This window comes from Anser anser, assembly GCF_964211835.1.
Source record: "Anser anser genome assembly, chromosome: 5".
NCBI lineage: Eukaryota > Metazoa > Chordata > Aves > Anseriformes > Anatidae > Anser > Anser anser.
In genome coordinates, this window is record NC_139725.1 from 55,002,975 (window position 1) to 55,026,836 (window position 23,862).

Genomic DNA, 23,862 nt, shown 5'->3' on the forward strand with positions numbered 1-23,862 from the left:
CCACTAGACTGTGGTCTCCACAGAGTGTGTAAATCCCATCTAATCTGTAAAAATTTTGAAACTTCTTGAATAACTTCTGCTACAAAGTCTGGTCCCCTATCTGATGAGAATCCCTTGGGCTCTGAATCTAGGTATTATTTCTTTTAATAATACTTTTACTACTTCCTTGGCTTTGTTGGTGTGACATGGGAAAGCTTCTGGCCAGTCTGAAAAGGTATCAACAATTACCAATAAATATTTATACCACTCACAGTTGTATAATTCTGAAAAATCAATTTGCCAATAGCTCCCAGGTACAAAGCCTCTTTTTGCCTCCCCTGGCAAAGGTCTTTTATGAAATTTTGGATTATTTTTCAAAGAAACCTGACAACCCTGTATAATACCTTGGGTGATTTTTAACATATTAATGCCTTTTGCATGTGTTTTGACCATTTCTACTAGATCTTCAGCTCCCATATGAGTGGTACAATGTATTCTTTTCATGATCTCTCTTATTACTTGAGGAGTAACTATGGACTGTCCACCTGGAGTTTTCCACCATCCTTCAGAGGTCTTAATACAGTACAAGAAATCAGCTAACACCTTCTTTTTCTATGTATTCAGCAACCTTGATATCAAAAGTTATTTCCGGAACTAAGGTTGTTATTTCTGTAAGTAAAGCAGCTCTTTTCATGACTTCATCAGCTATTTCCTTTGATTATGTCAGTCTGTCCCAACTGATGTGCACTGCAGTGTATCACTGCTATTTCCTTTGGTTTATTAACTGCTTCAAGCAACCTCAAAATCTCTTTGCTATAATTTATAGGATTCTCTCCTGATGATAGCAATCCCCTCTCTTTCCAAATTGCACCATGTGCATGTATTACTCCAAAAGCATTCTTTGAATCTGTATAAATGCTGGCTCATTTTCCTTCTGATAGTTCTAAGGCTCAGGTCTCTTCAGGTTGATGAGTTCAGATATGTTCCAGTCCAATGAGAGCCTCCAACTTCATAGGGTACTGTTTTCATATTACTGGCTTGACTCCTGGCTTTAGCATTATTTTTACCAGTTCAGCCGATTTGCTTTTCCAGGTTTCTCAGTTGCCCATATGAAAGGGGTTACAGCATCCTCTATTTCAGAGAGAGAATTGCTTGATGATTCCTTATTCTTGCTTTCCAGTGTCTTAAGGAATTCTTGCACTATATACATTTGCGCCTCCCAGGCATTATTGTGTAGGATGTGAATTCTCATCTTGTTTTCATCAAAAGCTATTTGTGCCCTAAATTTATTTAACATGTCTCTTCCCATCAGAGGCACTGGGCATATAAAAACTCATAAACATTTTGCTACTAATTTTACACTTAATTGGCTGAAAAAAAGGGTCTAACTTCTTGTTTTCCTGTTGCCTCAACTACAGTTATTGAATATTTACTCATGGGTCCCTTACAGCTGTTCAACACAAAGTTGCTCCTGTATCAACTAGAAATTTGATTACACCACTCCCCACCTTAATGTCAACCAGCTGGGGAAATCAGTTCCTCAACCCCCAGTCCCCACCAACCTGAGTCCTCCTCCACAATCCCAATCAATTCCCCTGGTACAGGGTTGTAGTGAGGATAGGAAACCAATTATATTGTCCTTTTGAACATTTATTTTTCCGATGTCCCTTTTCCTTGTAAAGACACACTAATCTTTTGCCAATGGAATCCTAATGCCTGATCCTCTTCCTGTTCCTCAACCTCTTCCACACCCTGGTCCTTCTTTAAAACCTCGTCCCCTAGATGGAGCCTGAGCCCTTGCAAAGGCAGCTGCCAATATTGCCGCATTTTGTTTCCTGACTTTTAGTTTTTTCTTTTTCCTTTTCCTTTTTTTTCAACCTCTTCCCTATTTTTATAGACCTTATACTCAATGGTTAAATGTTAAACATCATGTACTACATTAATGATACTTGATTAAAGGGATACTCAGTTAAACATAGATAGTACCTCTTCTCTTCCAAGGGAGAGTTTGTTCCATTACAGCAATATGGTCTACAATGAGATACAGTCCAGATTATCATTAAGCAGGGAAAGAAGGGGAAAATAGAAGTAGCCAGTCACAGAAATTGCCTGGCTTCTACCTCCATCACAATCTCCTTTTTTCATACAGCATGTTTGTGATTCTCTTATTTTCTTTACCTACTCAATAAATACTCATTCTCTGTTTCAGAACCCCTATAAAGTATGTTTCAAGTGTCACACTAAGGAAGAACATAATGTCTGTGCCATTACTGGATTAACAGCTCATTCATGCAATGAATCTGACCTACACTTTCCAGGTCTGTGCTCCAGGGCCACAGGGAGAGCACTGAAGAAGTGTAATGACTTTGTGCGTCCTGCTAAACAAAACAGTCTTAGTCAATAGATAATGAACAATTAATGGGATATTACTAGTCATGTTTTATAGTAAGGGAAACCGAGACTTAGTGAGGACAATGGAAGTTTTGCTACTGTGTTTGCAAAAGCCAAGACTTTCCTCACTACAATTACAATGGAATTATGCTGACATACACTTTAGAATGCTTGTAATTATCACTAGTTCATATGACGGAAAAACTCAAAACTCAATGTATGAATCCAATTTTTTACAGTGCATATAGAAGAATTAGTGTGTTTGTATATATGCCCATGTACAAACAAGTGTATTGAAGTTAGAATATTAGTCATATTTAAACCCTAGAATTATATGAATTTGTAGTTATCTCTTACACAGCAAACTCAAACTGCAGTTACTTTGTCATTGCAATTCCAGTGCTCTGTACCCTTACAGCAAAGTCCATTTATCTGGTTTGTTAGGCCTTTGTAGAACTCAGCCCATGCCCTCCTCAATAGAACTAAATAATGTCTAAGTCAATAATCACCTGAGGCAGCCTAAAGTGACTTTCAGTTAGAGAGGAAAATGGTTTTGTATAATTTTTGTATATGTTCTAATGGTTTCAGGGAGGCACGACAGAGAAAAAATAAATAAATCCCCAAATAGTTTCCAGACATAGATAAACTACTTTTCAGCAGCATTTAAGAGATGGCTGTCTGTGGTAGCACAGGACTGGGATCTGAGACTATACAGTCATTTTCAGTCTTATGTTTCTAACTGTTGAAAAATGAGAAAATTTATGTAATGGTTTTACATGTGTAGTTTATCAAATTCCTTTTATCAATTTCATGAGAGAGGAAAAAAATATACCCGGGTATAATTTAAAGAATTTAGACCCTTGCAAAGTCTGCATGTCATTTATTTGAACAGGCAGATTTGGAACACTTCAAATTATGTATTTTTTTCAGGGGCCATACATATTTTAGGTTGATAAGTGATTTATGTTCTTTCTGTCCTGTTTATGAGAGCACGGTGTGCTCTTCACCAACATCTGTTTGAAAAGCAGTACACTAGAAGCTGGATCCAAGGTCTTGCTGAGTGAAGAACACATTAGAAAGTAGAGGTGGGAGTTACAAAACTGTTTTTTGTTGTTGTTGTTGTTTATTTCTTTAAAAATTTTTCATTGTCTTTCTTAATAATGTGTTTCCACCGCAATGGCACCCAGTTGTTTACTGCCGTAACCTGGCATCTACACTGCTGCATCAGCAATCTTTCTTATTTCGCAGCTTCTGTTTGGGTGAAAAAATGTTTCCAGAGTATGTTCAGGATCTATCTTTTCTTTCTGCGTATTCCCTTCAGTTCAACCATCTGTGCAAATGAGCAATGCTGAAATGCTTATTAGAGCTTTTTTGTTGTTGTTGTTGTTCCCCCTGATTAACACTTCTCACATTTGGTGAAGCCTCTTATAAATTGTGAATAAACTGTTCAGATCACCTCAGTGACTTGGACGCAGGTCATTGAAGAGACTGAGGCATGATTCTGCTGAGGTTTGCTCCACTTCACATCAGGGGCTCTGAAGCAACTATAACAGTGAGTGAATGGGAGAGGTGCAAAGCCAGTGCATGACCGAAAACAACTTGTCTGGAAAAAAAGTAAAGCCTTCTGCAGCCATATCTCAAATTCTGCCTGTCTCCTGGGCTTAGGCCTCTAACTGTAAGCATGAGTTAGGTGACACCATGAAACCTAGGTTCACAATTCTGAGATTTTAGGAATGTAGGACTGAAAAGGAGTACCTCAGTATCCTGTGTGCAGTCTGCTGTAATTGTGCACGGCTGTGCAATGAGTATAAGACCCTATAGATGGGCAGAACGCAGTCCCCTGAACTTTCTGGGCTACAGTGCCTGACTTGTTCTGCTGAGTGCAAAAAACTAGATCCATTTTCTTTTCAAAATGCAAAATAAAATGGTGGTTTCCCATCTTGATCTTTAGTATACTGCTATTTTGAGCCTCCAGACAGGCATGCAGAGATTTAGTCTGAGGAGAGCTACGAACATAAAGGAACATAAATTCATTGTTGCCACCTTCAAGGGGAGCAGTGTTGTCATCACAGATGAATGTGGAGGGGAACAGGCACTCACAGCTCCTGGGAAAGAGCTGCAATATCAAAATGTCTGTCAGGGATGTGCTCTGGAAAAGGAGGAGGGGGGTTCACAGAGTCTGGGGAGCAAGGGCCAATGTCCAGTATCACGGTATAGAACAGCCCACAACGTACTTTCTTCATTCAAGGCTGTGGCATCTGTTCAGACATGAAACACTTTGAGCAGCAGGTTCACTAACTTTTTAAAACCATCTAATCACACCAAACTTTTAGTACTTCAAATAATAAAAGTTAAAATTCAAGGAAAATGTGATCAAACCTTGAGTTGCACTGTGACAACAGATGCTTGAAATGGCCCTGAAACTTTCCCCCCTTCTTCTCCCTCTGGCAATATTGGGGAGATGGAAGGAATGAATGGAACCAAAATAACACTGCAGGAGAGGTGGTACAGGCAAAATAGGGGGACTGCATTCAGAAGTGGCTTTATGTTTCCTCATGAATTTGGAATGTCATCTCATATGATTTTTTGGGAGCCAGTGTAGTAGTCACTGTCAGGCAATGGGAAAGATCTAATCCATTTTTTACAGAAAAATAACTTCTATAGACTCAATTTTCTTCTACAAACCTAACACCTTAAACAGTCTGTCCTTCTTCTTAAAAACATACATCTCTTAGCTCCAGATGTTGCAATTCTTCTTGATAGCCTGATTCTAAATATCCACTATGTAGGCCAGTGTTTCCTAATTTCATTTAATTGCATGACCATGAGGATGTTTTCAGAAAAAAATAAATAATAATATAAAAAAATCCACAGACCATCTCAACAGTGTTCCCACAATTGTCTTCATTTAAAAGCAACTAAAAATTAGGCTAAAGTTTAAATGTTCATTTATTACAAAATGAAAGGAAAGTCTGCTTGGAAGTTTGGGGAGTATATGTGGTTTCTTTCTAATTTCACAGACCAATGTATTAAACTCTACCAACAACGCATGGAGCAGAGTTGGAGAAACACTACAAAAATGCTATTGGAGATACATTACTGAGTTTGGAGTTCATGATGTCTTGGTTCCTAGGATGGCTGTCTAATCTATTCATATGTTGGATATGTCCATGCTTGATGTTGACTGCTCTCCATGATGCTTTTGCTAAAAAGTAAGCAGAGCTGACTGTGCCAGATACGATTGTTTCTGTTGCATGCATGAAACTTGGCTATTAACTGTCTTGTAGCTCAACAGACACTAACAGTCAACATTGGGCAAACTCTGAAGTTTGGCAAGGCTGAGATTGCCAGCTTGGGGGACAGAGGGAGAGAATTTTATAGGAACCATGTGAAGGATTTTGCAGATTTATTTCTCTCTTGCCACCCTGCTTAATGCTCTGAGGAAAAAAAAAAAAAAGTCTCAACTGAAAAATGAAATAAGCAAGTGGTGATACATTACCAGTATAAAACCAAGAACCCAACACAAACTCTATACCTTTTTGAATTCACAGACCTCTTAAATTTAAAGTTGGATGACAGCATACCAAGAAAAGCATTTGACAGATGAGGAAACTCTTGTGCTGAGTGTGGCAAAGCTATTATAGTGACATAATAACTCCTCCTTAAGGACCTAAGTTCAAATGCTGCCCTTCTGTAAGAAAATACCAACTCAGACATCTTCCACAGCTGTCTTGTATTCCTGGTTTTCTTTTACACTGCTCATTCAGAAACATATTAGGGATTAGCTTTTTAATTTCCCTTCTCTTACTTTGGAAATAGATATCTTGAATTGTGTCATCCTCAGCATTGCTGTTTCAGTCTTGTCAATGAATCTCAATCAATTTTATTTGCTAGAAATACTGGTAATGCACTAAATGTGCATATTATTGTAACTTACTTAAAATCCTTGGGACAGCTGTTTTAGAACATATTTCCTTTCCTCAGCCTGAAAAGCAGGATTAATTAACTTTGCAATGACCTACATAAATTGTTCAAAGTGCCTGATTGCTATCAGCCATCCAAGGAAAAAGCTAAGCAAATTGCACTGTTGATCTCATACAGAGGACATGGAAAAAGAGAACATGTTATTTACAAGGGAAAAAAATAACATGCTAGAGACATCAAATGATCTATTGACATCATCTGCAAATTCATTTCAAATTACACTCAAGGAAAAGTGTATTAGAACCTGAGGGCCATGGCAATAGCAGAAAATTAATTCACTGTCATAAATATGAACAGTAACTGTTCACAGTCTCTGTCTGATGATGGTTTTACTGTTGCCTGTCTGTCAAAAAAGGTAAACACTGCTGTATTTTTAGGCTATCATTTTCTGGTCATGCAGCACCTCTCATTTTTTCTCTGGCATTCTCCATACAGTTTGTATCTTTGTAAGAATTATGAAATTGAGTCTTTTTTGGTATAATTTTATGCTATCTTGTGCACTACACAGACACTTGACTGTGTCTGGGGCTCTTCAGTAACATTTGTAAGGGAAGGTGGATCACCCCAGTACGTGCAACATTTTACCATTCTCCCATATCAATAAAATGTAATGGTAAAATTGCACAGAGTGTAAAAGGTAAGATATATGAGAGACCACATCAAGTCTTTGTGTGGTGTAGACTTCCATCTCTTGTGCTGCAGCATGCCAGGAAAGAAAGCCTAGGTAGGGTCACATAGAAGATCTACTGCCAAGACAGACAGAACTGCTTAGTAGATGATATAGAGCCAAGAGAATTCATCCTCCCTTCACCCAGATCAGCAGATCATTAGTGTGTTGAACACCAGTGTACAAGATCCAACACTCCATGCATACACTTAAACAAAGAGGAACCTAGGCAGAGGGGAAGAGATGCTCCCTCTTTTAGTTTCTTGTAGTTTCTTGTAGTTACCCATTGTGACTTTATAATGTGTTCTGTTACCTGTAGTTTCTCCATAACCTCTGAACAGAGTGTACTGAAGGACTTTTGTTAATTGCCTGTTTGATTTTTCCCACTGCAACCACATACATCTATACTCTCTTGCCACTCTCCATTGAGTCCCACAGACTCTCAGTCTCTCTTAGTGTTTAGACAAGCTTGAATAAGCTATCAGAAATAAATGACCTGTAATAGAAAGTCAAATAAACAAACATCTTATGTCCCTGCTCCATCTTGCCATGTAGGAGGATCTTTGAGAAAGATTGCCATCTTGGTGAAGATATCTCAAATTCCTCATTAAAGTTTTCTTTCAACCTTACTGTGCCATATGCAATGTTGATCTATGTAAGTCTTTGGAAATGAGTTAAAATTTGCTTTGCCTTTGTTGAGGAAGAATAAGGCAAATGCCTTACATGTTCAGTTTCACAATCCAATTGGCACAACATCTGCTACCACAGTCCCCACACACAGAATGACTTGTGGAGGATGTCAGAGCAGACGCCTCTTGACAGCCCTGTTCACTGGTGCTCCAAAGTCCCTGCTCCTCTGATGTATTCTATTTTCCCAGTGCCTCATCTACACTAATTCTACATAGCCACCTTCATGAAATTAAGGCTGCCTGGAATCCCATAAACCTTTCCTATCTTGGGCAAATCCTGTGGGAGGGGAGCCCCCAGCCTCTCTGGCCCTGAAGACCTCCTTCTCAGACCTCCTCACCCCCTACTCTATGTTGGTAGGCTGCAAAACACCTAGGTAGTTCAGTTTGAAACCATATCTTGGGGATATATCTTTATCCCAACTTTATCATTTATAACTATTTCTTTATCCATTTGCCCATCCAGACACAAAGAGATTGAACCTTTTACCACCATGAGGGAACAAGAAAAAAACAGGAAAAAATGAATAAGCCTCAGGACAAGCTAAATACAGTGATTTGAAAATCCTGCATGGAGCAGAGTCCACAGGCAAGTCCACAGGGTCCTTGGACAAAAACACCATCAGAATTTTGTCTACATTGTATTTCTGTCAACTTTCTCCTCTCCACATTGAAGAATCTCTATGCACACGGCAGCTAATCCATTTTATGAGTCATTTTATTTGCTTTTCTTTGTACGTTTTCTAACTCAACTATGTCCTTTATGAGATGAAGAGTTCGGAACTGTACAGAGTACTCAACAAGAAATGCATCAAGGAAAATGACAATCTGCTTTGCTCTCAGTTCTCCCTCCTGGCTGATGCCTAACATTTTGTTGTTTTGTTACACGCTGAACTGGTGGTTGTGGAGGATTGTCAGTGATTACTTCAAGAATTCCCTCCAGAATTGTAGCTGCCTGTCTGAAACTCAGCACCACGTAAGCATGGTTTAGATTGTTGTTCCTTTGATGCCCAATTTAATATTTTCAGCAATGCAGTTCCATCCCCACCTCCTGCCTGCCCACTCAGTCAGTTCAGTGAAGTCTTTCTGGGGTTCTTCGCTACAAGTTGGGCATCTAATGATCTGAAAAAGTTTAATATCAGCTGCAAACTTGGCAATTTCCCTGGGCAACCCCTTCTCCAGATCACTGATGAAGATGTTGTTTACAGCTTGTCCTAGTACCAGTCTTTTAGGGACACTGTTTTTTCATAATAATTATTTTTTTAAATGAGATCTACTATGGGGCATATAAGGTGGGTAATTCTAATGTAGATAGACCAGAATCTGGACATTTTTTTAAATTATTATTTAATCCAGCATGTGCAGAGGTGAGAAGTAGCTGCAAGTACAGAATGGGAGTTCTTTGTCAGCACTATTAGGTCAAAGACTCATCTATCCAGGCCACAGACATTTTGCAGTACATCTGTCATTCTCCCTCATGCAGTTTGTATAACTTGGTAACACCACCACTTCTAGGAGATGAGGCTTTTCAGACAGCTGACGGTACAGAGTGTAGAAGATGTGCTTTGTCTAGTGATCAGCAAAGAGGGTCCAGGCTAGTATGGACTCTGTGACCGAATTCTTTTCACTACTCTATCCTGTAACTCCACTGTACATAAAATGCTGCTAATGCTCCATCTCTTGGGGAGGTCAGAAAGCTTTGCTCCTTAACATTTGCAGAGTTCAGAGTTGAATATAAAAATGGATTAAGTTACAAAGTAAAACTGTAACAGTAAATGTTTCTCTGGGAAGCCAAGTCTAAAACGGATCCAAAATATGTCATCTCCCTTGAGTTCTGTGTTACATCTGTGATACCAGATACAAAAACCTTGGTAAAGCCTCTCTGAGTCATTAGGAGGCAAGCTGAAAAAGACAAGGCCAAAGGAGATACAAAAATTATCCGGCCAAATATACAGTCTGCTCACAACAGTGCAGAGAGAAGAAATGCCAGAAGCCTTGAGGGTGTGTTGTTTGGTTGTGTTTTTTGGTGTTGTTTTTTTTTTTCAACTGATACAGGAACCCAAGTTGAGCAATGACAACCAGGCCTATGAGCTTCTGTCCCAGCTGTATCTACTTCCTTTATGACCAAAGTGAACTTTGCCTTCCCAAAAAGGAGAGGGGAGTTGCCAAGAGACAGGCATGCTGGAACACCAGGCCCAGAGCTGTAGGAAAGGCACCAGAATTGGGATTCTGCAGTAAACACAATTAACCGGTCAGGTTTCTACAGGTATGGGATAGGAGCAAGCAGCTTTTTTTTACCCATTAGTTACAGGAGAACTAGGTTCTGGAGTATAGCTGATTGATCCCATTTCAAAACTGGTGTGAGTGGGGGAAGTAATAATCATAAGAACAGATTTTTTTTATTTTTTTATTTTTAAAGGACTGAACACAGGCAATGAAGCAAACAAGGGCTGGCAGCAATTTATGAAAGCTGTGATTGCCCTATTCCTGCACACCAGATTTACAGATAAAGAAAAGCTTTTAATCAATGACAGTAAAACTTCCTCCTACTCAGTTTGTTACAGTCTCAGAAAAACAACAGCTCAGTCAGGTAGAACTGCTCTTGTCTGGGGGCAGAAAGATGCCCCAGGACAAGCTTTATTCCAGCCTGGTTTTCTGCAGTAATAATTTAGAGGCCTTGCAAAAGCTCTTCAGAGTTTTCTCAGGAAAGCTAAGCTTTTCTGTAGGATGTGTTAAATTTCGTAATGAAAAGCAAGAAGAAACTGTAACTCTGTGTGGTAGGATGAAGGCTAACTGAATGTTGTTCATTTAGAAATGTCCTAGAGGGCATGCTATAATATAAATTGGTTTATGGTATTAATAAGGAGAGAATTCAAAGGCTGATTGTTGGCAGAGGAGAACTTAACCTGGCCCAAAACTTTGAAATTACCAAAAGTAATAGAAGCAGTACTGAAAAATTGCAAGATATGTGAGTATAACACAGAGACAATCACACTGCTTCAGTAAACAAAATATGAAGCCAGTTGGAAGGAACTTGTTCTCCTGAGGGCTGTTTCCATGTGGAGGAGCTCATTTTACACCAGGTTGTCAGGAGAAAATGGCCTAATGTCATAAGTGCCTGAAGATACAATGCTAGGCCAGGAAATGCAATGGTGACTGTCAAGCAGCATATCAAAAGGTACACTCAGGGCACAAACCCCAGCAAAACAGAGGATAAGAAGGCACGTGGAGGATGGGAAAAAGGTCTGCCCCTGAGGGGAAGGTACACATTCTCATACATAAAAATAAATAAATAAATAAAAGCCAGTGTTTTGACACTGTCAGCAGGCACACCTTAAAATGGATCCAGAGACACTTAAAAGTTATCTACTGTCTTATGAGCACAAGGGCAGGTTTTTCAGATGTGGAACTGGTCTCCAGTTACTTGTAGGTGAACACTGGGAAACAGACCAGTGTGCAAGGACTGAGCTGAGGTGGTTGATTTAATATTGATCATAACATCTATATTCTGGCTCTGTCTGCCCTCTGGAAGAAATTGTTAGAAGCTAACAACTAGATACTAGAGGAAGCTTTCTGGGCAGGGAAGCAAATTGACTCAGGCAGGGAAGAGAAATTTAAGGCAAAAATCCCATTTAAAGCAAGGTGTATGGAAGAAAGCAAAGAACAAGTCAAATCATGGTAGTTGCATGAAGTATGGTTAACATTTATTGAATGACATGTTTGTGTTTGTGGCAAAATATCAAGGAATGCAGGGGTGAAGGAAAGGAATGCCATCAATATTTGACACACTATCAAACATTCCATCCTTGTCAACATCCAGAACACCATAAATTCTGTATATCCATTAAATTTTTTGCTGGTGTGCATAATGAGCAACAAATGTACAGAAGAACAAATGTGTTGATCACTGACAGTTCTGCTGCTGTTAATGATAAAGAAATGGATGATTTGATAGATGAAAATAGAAAGAAGAGATTTTATAGACCATTCCAGTTATTAGTATAACTATTTCCCTTTCTGTATTTACCCCTCTTCTTTAAGTTCTGAACTGATTTTTTGATCTAGACTGTCACGTGTAATTAGCATAAGATCTCTGAATCTGTTTATTTCTTTTTTAATATTGTTTGCTTGCTTTTGAACTTATATGGACTTTTTGCCTCCACAACATTATTTGCCAATGAGTTTACAGTGTAAATATTTAAGTTGACAGAAAGTACTTTTAAAAACTACTTGTTTTCATTGTTTTGAAAGTTCTGTCTCCATACTCTTATGCAAAAGGAAAGGATCAGCATTTTCCTGCTTACTATTGCTGTGTTCATATTTTTATAGATCTTTCTTTTCCAAGCTGAAAAATTCTTTCGTTTGTTCTCTCTTTTTGTGAAAATTGTTCCAAACATCTGGTTACTCTTGTTCTTCTCTATACCTTTTCTAGGTCTACTTCACATACTTTAGTTCTAATTCTACTTTATGAAAAGACCAGATCTACACACTGTATGTATTCAAGATACATACACGTTCAGAACAATATATTAATTTCTCTTCTGTTCTCAGCTTTTCTCCAAAACAGTTCCTCTATCATGAAAGACAACGGAAGTTTTCAGTTAGCTTTCTCCTTTTGCTTCATCTTTTTTAGGAGTTCCATTTGTACCTTAATCATTCATAAAACAGAGAAATTCTCTGGCAGATTCCCTGCTCTTCACAACTTTCTAAAAATTCTGTGATTTTTACCAACATACACTTCATTTTTTCTTGGCCTCCTTCATTATTGTTTTAATCTTTCTTTGGTAGAATTTATGTACTTTTCTATTTTCCCCACTGGGATATGATATCCACCTTCCTGGGAGAATGTCTTTTTTAGAGCTACTTTACTCTTTCATTCTGCTGCTTTGTGAAACTAGATCCTTTTCTTTTTGTAGCTGGGCTTTCGTTGAATGGTTCTGTTTAATTAGTAGTGTTCATTAGCTGCAATCCTCTGATGTGGTGGTTTTAAACATTGTTCATGCAAACTATAAAAAAAAATGTCCTTCTAGCTGCTCCTTTTTAACTTCCTTTTGACTAGTTTTCTCATGGTAATTTAGTTATACTTTAAAAAAGAAAATGTTATTGTGCTGCATTTTGCTTTCCTATAATCCAGTTCAACATACTTACATGAGAGTATATTGTGGTAAATTTGTGGCATACCGTGCATAGATTTTGTTTGTTTTATAAAAGCAAATAAAAACTAATTGCTAAAAAAAGGATTTCAGGAGGAATAACCTAATTCTGAAACAAACTCCAATCTAGATTGGAGACAAAGACAAATACTACCCCTGCTTTGTAAGGAGATAGGTTTTATAGTAGGGGATGTAAAGATCTGGTTGCTGCTCTTTGATCTCATTCTTTTACATGGGTTTGACCTTAGGAAAAGAAATGGCTCCAGCTGCCTCAAAAAAGCAGAAAGAAGTATAAAAGTCTGAAAGGGTGATGTTGACTGCAGAGCCACTGCTGCCCCTAGACAATGAGCAGAAAGAGCCACCAGTCATTCTCATAAGTTAGTCAGGAACCCAGGTGAAAGGACCAAGGTGGTTATCTCTCATCTGAGTGGTCAAAATAGCTAAATAGAATTCTTTTGAGTTGGAAAAGAGGAGTTAGCTATATTGTTTTACCTAAAACAAATCACCTGTACTAACATTTTGATTGCTGTAAAGGAGAAGAGAGGAGAGAGGAGAGAGGAGAGGAGAGGAGAAAAAAAACACTTTAATATCTCTGCAACCTTTTCTGAAAAAACTCTTCCAAAATTCCCACTGATTTGTAGTTCATTGCTGCTAAAGTAAAACTACGTGGCATATCACTGTCCTGATTTGAGATTTGTCACACAGTGAATATACTGAGTTTTTATCAAGGTGCCCCTATTTTACAGACCCAAATAAACCCTCATTCTAAGTACATACTGTCCTTTGTTCATGATATATTTTCTTCTCAAGTCCTGATTTAGCAGTTTTCGAAAACATTGGCAATGAACGTCATAATAAGTGGAAATAATGCCTGAGTAAGAACTCCAAGAGCACAACTTTTTCACAAGTTATATCATATACTCATTGTGCACTGATTCTCCTCCATATAAAATGTTTCCTGACAATCTATGACATCAGGGCCAAGACTAACTTGTTTTATAGCAGCAACTGAAGCATATATTTAAAATTAAACTCAGAAGACTTGCAGGGACTGTCTGTTGGGAAGGAAAAATAGACTAAGAGGTATTTGAAGACTTCTGCAAATCCACACAACAAACATCTGTGATGAAGTAAACTCAGCAAGGAGCTTTTGCTAGTGACCTCAACAGGATCAGATATGAAGGATCTGAATCTGAATGTTCTCAGTACTTGGAAACATAAAGAGGGGAAAGACTTAGCCTATAATTCATACAATTTCAACACTGTTTAAAATATATTAGCAAATACTAAGATTTACTGCAAATTCAAGATTTTTTTTAAAATCACAATTAATTATTTATGTTATCCAGTAATTACACTGAAAAAGCTTTCCTTTAATTCTGATTAACTAACAACTTGCTATGATAGCTATTTGTTTCATACAGTCAACAAAATAATGCTACATGTACTACAGTTACTTATGATATACATCCTAGTTAAATAGGATGAAAAAAGCTTAAAGGTAATATGTATCAGTACTTGTGCGTCTAAGTAAGGCGTAGAATCAGTAAAATTTACATTACCAAACTAAACATTAACATATTTTTGAATAATATAGGCAATTTTAGACAAACTTCAATTTTTACTACTTGTTCTCTTGTGCAGTTTTTGCAGTAGAGGCACGGAGAAAAAAAATAAACAAATAAAAAAAAAATAAAACACGCTCTTTGTACTCTCCTACAAAATGGTTTTCATGGTCTCATTATATCATCTTCTCTCCAGGCTCCTTTTCATCTGCTTATAAGGTAACACAAGATCTCAAGAACCTTGTCTGCTGGTGTATGAAGAGAACTTAGATGCCCAAATGCAAACCAAAACTTTTTGCTACTAAAAAAATCTGATGATTGCCTAAACTGCCTTCACTTCACTTTCTAGATCTCAGTCAGGCTTTGATAGAGAATCAGGAGCAATAGTCTTCCAAAAAGTCCAGTCCAAATGGTACAGTCAGAACATGCCTAATGTTCTGACTAGTTTACTTTCTTCAGTTCTGCTGCTGTTTTCTTGTAAAATTAGGAAAAGTGTCCTTCAGTATTATTCTTCAGAACATTTATTCAGGTGGTGGGAAAGCTAAGAGAAAGAGGGAATCAGAAAGAATGAGAGAAATGATCAAATGTGCAAATACAGGATGGGATAATGATAAGCCAGGTAGCAATTCAGTAGAATAAGAACTAAGAATTTTTGTCTCTAACTTATACCAGAGAAAAGAGGGAATGTGATCAATGTGATTAGGTGTTGCATGTAATTCATTTTTTCTCACAAAAACACTCTGCCTCGATGGCAGCTGGTAGAACAGGACCTGAAGTCTTACCTCTGAGACTATTTTAATAGGTAATTTTATATTAAACAAATGTGTAGTTCACAAAACTAACCAGCAGAGAGCAACACTATTTAAATTTGAACTGAGTGTGATATCTTGACAAACTAATTATTACATTACTGTGCATAAGACTGTATAATGCAGTATGTTAAATGTAAGGCTGTTACATTAGTCACAGCCACTTACTGCCAATGCATTCCAATGTAATGTCTAACCCAGAAAAACATGTATGCAAATCATCTGAATACTTGCTTTTAATTTGCATGATGTTGAGGGGTTCTTCTGAGGTTATGATGTATGGCAAACTTGTAAAATTAAACACAGATGTACTTTTATTTCACACACAAAATTTAACTGCAAAGCTTTAATGGGGAATTTGCACAATGAAATTATTCCCTCTAGCCACCTGAAGCGGTCAACTAGTTCAGAATAAACTCAGCTTGCACAAGGTATATTGGGGAAATGAAAACCATGTGTTTTATCTGCAAATTTTATTCTATCTGTTGGAAGAAAAAAATTAACCATCCCCTTTATATGGCAGTGCCTGAAATATCCCAGTCTGGAATTACTCCAGCCTCTCTGTTGGTGAGGCCACTGGACAACAGCTATGAAAACAGTCTGCTCATTTCAGACTGAGGGCATTGGTGAGGCAACCTACTGAGCTCGGGTGCCCTGAGAGGTGCAGAGTGAATCTGCCCTTCAGGGAAACTGGCAGTCTTGGTAATGACATTTCTTGCCCTTGTCTCCATTTCTTCCAGCTTCCTAGAGATGTAGGGATCATCTTCAAATGAAGTCTTCATGCTGTATTAAGGGCAGAATAGCAGGTTTTCCCTGACATTGGGAGACTGGCATCATGCCTATCCCAACCCATGGGGTTTTACGGGCAAATGGTAGGTCTGCTGAGGAGCAACCCTTGTGTCTCAACAATTAACATTTCCCAATTCTGCTAGTTCCATTCTCTTCCCGGGTATTGTATGTGGCAGCCATTATCTGTCTTAGAACAGTTTTCAAATTTATAGTAAGAAATACTGTAAGATGGCAGTGAATTCCCCAGCAGATATGAAGTAGACTCTGAAGGGAGAAATCCTCAACTGTCTAAGTTATATAGTATCTCTAATGAACTTTTCCCATCTCAATTATTTTTCCGCTGTGCCTCAAACAAAAGGTTATAGAAAGGGACAGTCTAACCCTTTCAATTTCTTTAGGATGAAGTTAGAATATTTTCTTTGTTCAAGTTCCAGAAAACAACAAAAAAAATGACAAAAAATGTGTTTAACCCACAATGTAGTGTTGTATATACTTAGAAAGTTAATTCAGTTATTGAGCACCTAACAGTAACATAGTACATACATTGTGATGAAGTAGAGATAGGCAAGAAACTTTGAACTTTCTATGAAAATCTTTCTGGCTTGTCAAATGAAATTATTCGGACTGTTTCCATGCAGTCTCACCCAGTAAGTATTCTTGTAATCTGTCTCGCAAAAAGGGATATTCACTGTAAATTTTAATTAAATATTGCAGAATATTTCCAGAAAGTGAATTTGAAATTAACATGAAGATTTCACAGCAGCAGACAGATCAAAGAAATTGTGCTCAGGTAGTCAGGAAAAGAAACTATAACGTGTCAAGGCAAAAAAAAATGGACAGGTTACAAATTATCAGAGTTCAAAAAAATAGTGTACAGAAGATGCAGAGGTCAAGAACAAGTTGTTTGGTTTGTTACTCAGATTAATTTCCCAAATAATCTGAAAGACTATGGTGATCTTTACAACACAAAAATATGGAAGTGATACTGAATAAATTACTTACTTCAAAAGATCCTCCAAGCTTGCCTGTACTCCCAAAGTCATTGACATGCATCACAGTGAAGAAGATGTAATGTAAAGATATAAAGGAAGAATATATGACTTTCAGCTCTTAGAGCTAGGAGGAAGTAAAACAGCACTGAAAGGATGGTAAAGATGGTAAAGATGTACCAGTTTCTCTGCATCTTTTTGTCCATTTTCTAACCTGCTTATCCTTTCATGGCTGAACACTGAAAGCTTTCTGAGCTCAGTTTCCTCTCTGATCAAAAATGTAGCTGGTGATGCTTGTGGTAAAAAGGGTGCGTGATAACGTCTAAAACATTTGCATTTGTCAAATGGCTTAAAATGCAGCTACTTGGTGAAATCTCATATAATGTCAGGAGACTTTCTATCCTGTGTATACATGACATAGAATATTTTTAAACTGGCTTTTGCTTATAACACCTTATATCATTCACTTCAATAATATCCCCAGTACACTTCCCCCATTTATTTGTAAATGCCACTGGCATTTAAGTCACCTTTGTCTGTGGATTGGGTACTCATAGGAAACACTAAAAAGCTCCAGCTGGAAACTTGAGCCTAAATGCAATGGCCCTAGAGCAGAACAGGTGTGAGAGAGCCCTCATAAAGGATGGTCTTCTTGCAAGAGAAATTACAGGCCCCACCTGAATTGGAGGGATTAGGGGGAATAAGAGCTGAAAGAACATGATTACATCCTTAGGGGACTGTATAACAGGTGAAAGACTACTATGTCCTCTTGGAAGACTACTCAATCCCATCATATCCCTGTTCTTGCTGACACCATGGCCTGCTAGATTTGTCCTTCTCAGTAACAAGAAGGACTAAGGAAAATGCAAAATTAAATGCATTTTTTCATCTCATGCCATATCTCCTCTTATGCTTTATCCTTTAATTTTTTGTAAGAGCATTATTTGAAGTAAAGAAGCAGGCACAGGACAGGATGAGGATTCACCTCTGTGCCACATGCTGAATGTGCTTAGCATTCAGGCCTCCTACTTGGGGCCTGAACACAGCCATACACTTGCTCAGTAGCTCTGTGGTGTGTCTGCCCATAAGGTACAAATTGCTATAAGATCCAGCAGATTCAGTCTAGAGTGTATTTATTCCACCAGCACCTCTGGGGTGAGACAAACATTAAGCTCACATGAAAGCATGAGGGATGAATGCATAGCCTTTCCAGCATTATAACGTAAAGATTCCAAATATATTTTGCAGTAACATGGAGTTGCTACTAACCTGCATCATTGTGGATATCTCCTGTAACATCCAGCACAGTCAAATAGATGTGTGGCCTTGACTGGGTATAGTTGTGAACTAAGATGAACTATGCATATGATAGAGTACATGTAGTACCAGGATGTAAGAATGGGCTCCTCAGCTCCCACCATTTCACACTGGCAGACTTACTGTAGGTCCTCTTGGTATGTATATGACCCAAGAGTCAGACATTCTGGTGTACTTAGTGTAAGGCCAAATCACTGCCTTTTCAGCAGCCCAGGTCAGCTGTGCCCAGAGTGCAAGCCTAGCAGCTAAGGAGGGCAGTTCATCATGTCTGATCTCTTCTTTGCATGCTTTACCATCCAGCCTGCTATATTACCTGTGTAGCTACCTCTCTGCCTTTCCTGGCTGTATCTATCATGCAAACAGACATCTAACTATTTAGTGACCCTTGCATACATAAGAGATGCTAGGCACCAAATAAATCCACAGGAGGATTAGAGAGCTAGTCTTTTGGAATTATGACTGTTCATTTGAAGCTACAAGTTGAAGGCATTGATTTAAAAAGTGTTCTTTGTAATTGAACCAACCTTTCTTTTGTAGATTGGCTATAAGAAACCCAATAGAGTTATGAAAGCTTTCTTTGGAAAATAGCAACATCTTCAAAACCATCCCAGTGAGTACATTTCTACAAGTTACTTTAACAGAGCTACAAATCCATCATGTGCATTTTATAGAAGGACCTTTCTCTCTTATCAGGGCTGCAATCTGGTCATGGTATGTTGTGTTTTCACCTGTATTTTTTGACTGGTAGCCTAAGGATAAAAGATATTATCAATTCTGTGTGAGAAGTTCTTGAACAACAGAGAGAAAACAGCAGTTAGCAAGCTGTCTATTGTTACACTCTGCAGTCCCTTTTGAAATAGTTAAAAAAAAAAAAAAAGTTAGGTAAGCTGGAATACCATTTGCTGAACATAAATTTCTTGATGTCTGCCCACAAGGGGAAGAGAAGTCACTTTATGTATTTGTTGAACAGCAAATGTGGCATTGCAAAGCCTATGAATTACATAGTGTTCTCCCTGAAAAATAGAATTGCATAATATGTTGTTTTACTACTGCACGTAGTAAAAAATCATTCTTAGGTCCCAAAGCCAGAAAAAACAACACATGAAAGGACAAACTGACTACAAGTTCACTGCTTTGGATATAAAAAGGTATCTGGCATGATGAAGTCTTTTTTAGTCCATGTGTTTTTCATTTGAATTGGTTCATGTAAGGTTCTTTCAAGGGGAGGAAAAAAATGTGATAAATCTCCTTAGGAATAGAGCTGTGCAAGCTTGGGAAACTCGCTGGGCAAGCCAGCTTCTTTTGTCCGCCAAATTCTAGGGGCACAAGAGCCTAATGAGAGCTTAATTAAAATTGATGTGAAAAAATTAAACACTTTAAAGTATTGTTTTGGGGCTTGCAAAGCTTATGCCAGTGAAAGTCAATCATTTTGTGGCTTTGGAATTTAGTTCAATTAATATTTTTTTCTTTTCATCTGCAGTCCTCTCTTGCTATCTCTTGTCTCTCCATCTGAAAAGAAACAAACCAGGAAAAGCAGTGTTAGGAAAGAGTCTGTCTCTCTGTTTTCCTCAGTTTCCCTGAGTCCAGAGGAGAATATTTAAGTGTTCACATCAGAGTTTTGATGCATTTCCCCTTTTAGGACATTTTTCTACGTGGTCTTTTGCAGGCAAGCATGAAATCATTCTGTTTGCGCTCTAAGCATATGCGCATTCACCCTACGCATCCTTGGATGAGCATGCTGCTGAGCACAAATTGATATTTTCTATCTTTCAGCAGGGGCTTTAGTTTGGGCTCCACTCTAAATGCAGTAACATGGCTTCCAGTTCAGGGCTGTCATACATCCAACTGGCTCAAATCTTGGGACAAGAAACTTGTATTCTGCCTGCAAAAGTCTATGTAGACATACTCTGATGCTCATTCATACTGGGCTTGATCTGATGCCTGCTGGAATAAATGATAGTCTTTATACTTCAGTAGGTTTTGCAATAATCTCTTTTCAATGCCCTGGATGAAGTATTTATCACTCAGAACTTCTAGGGACATCAGTGGGTCTCAGGATGCTCAATATCTAAGAAGGGTTATCTTTTGCATTTCAGTTCTGATGTCCCTTCCACACAAAAATCAACACTCTTGTTCAAATGAGTTCCCATTTTAGTGACACATTTAGTGAGCATGAGCATCCTTCATCATGTCAGTGATTCTGTTGCCACCTCTTCCTCAAGAACTTTGAACTCCAGTAAGTTCAAGGATGCAACTGGAACTTGCTTTGTTTGTAGTATTTTCTGATTAGAGCGTACTGTGCACCAGTGTACGCTGTATGTCTGAGAATCAGCGGTGTTACATCAACCGGATGAATGTGAACAGTTAGGCTTTATGAGAATAATGGTTGTTTGAAGGACAAATGGCATCAGAAATGTATTTTTTGAATAAAAGAATTTTCTCCAGCCTCTTAAAAGTAACACTGTCCATACATGCTTTAACAAGGCTTCAATGGCAGGCAAGTAATTCTCTGTTTATTTTCACATCAAACATATTTACTCAAGCTAGAACAGAAAAAATTAGCCTATCAGCAATGATTTTTTGGGGGGTTGTTGATTTTTTTCATTTGGCAAAAGAAACTAAAACAAATATAGTAAAAAAAAAATCTAGGTTTGGAAGGAAAAAAAAAAAACAACACTTCCTGGAGTGGTTAATCTTGGAAACAGAATTTTGGGACCCTTCTGTTACAACTTTGTGTGACAAACCAAGCAGAGAAACAAAACAATCTGAGTGGTGAGCCACATGATCAAGTGTTTTTTGTTTTGTTTTGTTGTTGGTTTTTTTTGTTGTTTTTTTGTTTGTTTGTGTGGTTGATTGTTGTTTTTGTTAAATTAAGTCTTTCTATGAGGTAGGCCAATGGATATCAGCTATCTCTGGACATGAACACATTTTTGTCTCAAGGGAATATTTTGGGTATTTTAGTGAACAAGTCAAGCCTCTAGACAGCACAACAGACTCTATTTCTTGCATATCGTTCCCAGGGAAACCAAACTGAAAGCAGAACTTTCCAAAGAGGAAGCAGCCATCGCAAAACACTGACCAGCTGTAGGTGGATATGCTTCACAGAAATTCCACTTCTGCTTTTTTTTTTTCCTTTTTTTTTTTTTTTCTAATAGTGAATAGATCTTTCAATCCCATTGCTCCCACAGGTGAATTTGACTGAATAATAAAGAACCTGCTTTTGCAGCTACATTCATTTTTCATTTTTATAAAGTCCACAGCAATCAGTTGAGTAAACACTAAGTTCTGTCCCTGGGACTAAGAAGCATGATAATGCTTGAATAAAAAGCCCAACTGGAAACATTTGTCCAGCTGAATTTTTGCAATGAAGATATTTCTTCAAGTCAAGAGCAACAAAGCAATCAAGTTCATGCATTTTAAATCCATGCATAAATTTGTTTTGTAATAATCATCTACCTCTGCAGTAAAGCTAGCTTATTACATTATATGCCCTCGTATCTGTGATATTTTCTTCTATTACTCTTATCACTACAAAGAACTTTTAAAGCCACGTAATGGCACTATTAGAGTCAACCTAGAATCTTTTGATCAAATAATCAAATTAAATATCAAAAGGCAATTAAAAATGAAAAGACTTCAGCCTACTTCTATTTTTCAGTTGAACATGATGAAAGCATCATTATTATTTTATTTCCTCCTACTTCCTCAGGTCCTGCTGTAAGACTTGAGTGATATGTATATGCTTTTACTGAAGCTGGTTTAACTTAGATCAAAGCATCATGGAAATCAAAATTTTACCACTTTCTCTCTTCAGAGATACTGTTCCATGGTTTGTTTGTGGGTTTTTTCTGACCCATTACCTTACAGAACAGCAAATTCTCAGTTTACATAACACATCCCCAAAGATATCAAAAACACCAAAAATAATTGCTATTGCACTTATATTTTTCATACCCAATCAAATTTTTCTTCATTTTCAATTAAATTATCTTATCAACAGGCAAATAGATCTTTTTCCTTTTTTATAACCATAGTATATGGTGTTCTAGCATATAATGTGAACAGTATGTTTCTGTTAGTAGTGGTAACAGTTTTGTTGTGCTTTATATACTGTGTACCTTATACAATATTCCAAAAGTTCCCGTGTCCAGAGAATTTGTGATTTAGAGAGATAGGTTGCACCAGTTGCATCTGGAGGAACTATAAGTCAGAAGAGTGGCCTTAATATCTCAGATACACTGTGACTGGAATGAATGTTACTTCTTTCATGTGACTAGTCAGCTTCATTGGCCCCAAAGCAAACTGACCCCATAAACTGTCAAAATCGTTAGGCTGCCAAGAAGGTGTTTGCATCAGCTGACCTGAAACCAAAAGCATAGATGACTCCATTAGGAGGCTGATCTCCCTAGCCCACTGTCCCCACATAGTGTGAATGGAAAGAAATGTATTCCTTCAGAAGAATTCAAAGCAGGATGTATCCTGAGCCACTGTTTGCAGGGGCATTTTTCTCCCTTTAGTGATTTCAGGAGTCAAGGGAATCTCCTAATGTAGGTACTTAGTGGAAGGGTATTAGACAGCATAAATACTCCAGCAGTACAGAGACAGGGTACCTCCTTTGAAGGCTCAGACCATTTTTTCCATTGCGCTTCCACAATCTGTACAGCAAGAGCTGTGGCCTCTCCACACCCTTTGCATTTCTCCAAACCCAGACAGAGACTCTCCAAAGTGGTGGTGAGTTCAGACACCAAGGGAATACAGAAAAAAAAATCAGAAAAGGAAAAAAAATGGATAGATGGATAATAGATGAGTTTCAAAGCTGTGTCTGTCTGCCTTGATAGTTTAAATGTGTTTTGGTGTTGATGTGTGTGTAGGAAGGAAGGAACAAAATCATTTTGAAAGAGTCTAACAGCAATAAGGTGATTGTAAGGGAACGTAATTAAAGAGATATGAGGCTGTGAGTGCTGATACAACACTGTCCCCTGAAAGGGGAAGTGGACATGCAAAGTTGCTGTCTCATGTAAGATCTTATAAACTGAAGCCAAGAATTTGACTACACAAAGAGTACATCAGCAGCCCAAGGATGCTTTTCTCCAGCAGACAAAAGCCAGACACAGTGGGGCTTGCTACACAGCTTTCTGTCACTACTACATGTCAGCTGCATTATTTCTGTCTTCATTAAATGTTATTAACTGATCATCATCACAGGATTTTCATCATGTAAAACTTTGCACTCTCAGCAAAAAGTTATTCATTGCTCATGGTATCCTAAAGGAGTAGAGCAAGACATTTGAGGCTGAAGGGACAATCATGATATCCAAGTTACTGGAACACACAGAGGAATTGTGGCAGATCCTGCCAGTGAGCTGGTGCCTTTGTGATGTGAAATGGAGCAAAAACTCCATGCTAATCCTGATGGTTCTCCTCTTTACCACCAAGATGCATAAGTGCATATAGCCAAAAATACTGAGATCACATGATTTCTTCATAGTCAAAAACCACTAGGGTTTGGGATCCAGATAAAAAGACAGCCCAT

At 38.0% G+C, this 23,862-nt stretch overlaps 1 protein-coding gene across 2 annotated transcripts in view; it reads right to left on the reverse strand.

Annotated features, from left to right (window-relative positions):
* Positions 1 to 3,234: 3,234 nt before the first annotated feature.
* Positions 3,235 to 23,862, reverse strand: part of LOC310901091 (uncharacterized protein) — a 247,086-nt gene continuing 226,458 nt past the window's right edge. For both annotated transcript variants that reach the window (XM_083840149.1, XM_083840147.1), the window contains one exon: positions 3,235 to 19,838. The gene's annotated coding sequence lies outside the window, so the exon portion shown is untranslated. The remainder of the gene's footprint in view (positions 19,839 to 23,862) is intronic.